Source organism: Petaurus breviceps, unplaced genomic scaffold (genome assembly GCF_028583685.1).
Source record: "Petaurus breviceps papuanus isolate PSGF00001 unplaced genomic scaffold, PetGlider_PUasm1.0 38, whole genome shotgun sequence".
NCBI lineage: Eukaryota > Metazoa > Chordata > Mammalia > Diprotodontia > Petauridae > Petaurus > Petaurus breviceps.
Window position 1 is genome coordinate 788,972 of NW_027186304.1, and position 337 is coordinate 789,308.

A 337-nucleotide genomic window follows, 5' to 3' on the forward strand; every position below is an offset into this window, starting at 1 on the left:
ATAAGAGGAAGCTCATAGATATCACTGAGACTTAGTGGCATGGGGTCCATTAATGGGAAGGGGCTCTGAAATGCTGTATAAATTCAAAAAGATCCAACTAGATAAGGGGAGATAGATGAAGGAGATTTGGTTAGTAATATTTCGTGCAAAAATCGAGGAGCTAGGGGCGAGAAAATAGTGGAGAACATTTAATGGACATCAGAAGAGGTAGAGATGAGGGGCAGCTAGGTGGCACACTCAATAGAGTGCTGGCCCTGGAGTCAGGAGGACCTGAGTTCTGATCTGGACTCAGACACTTAACATACACACACACACACACACACACACACACACACAC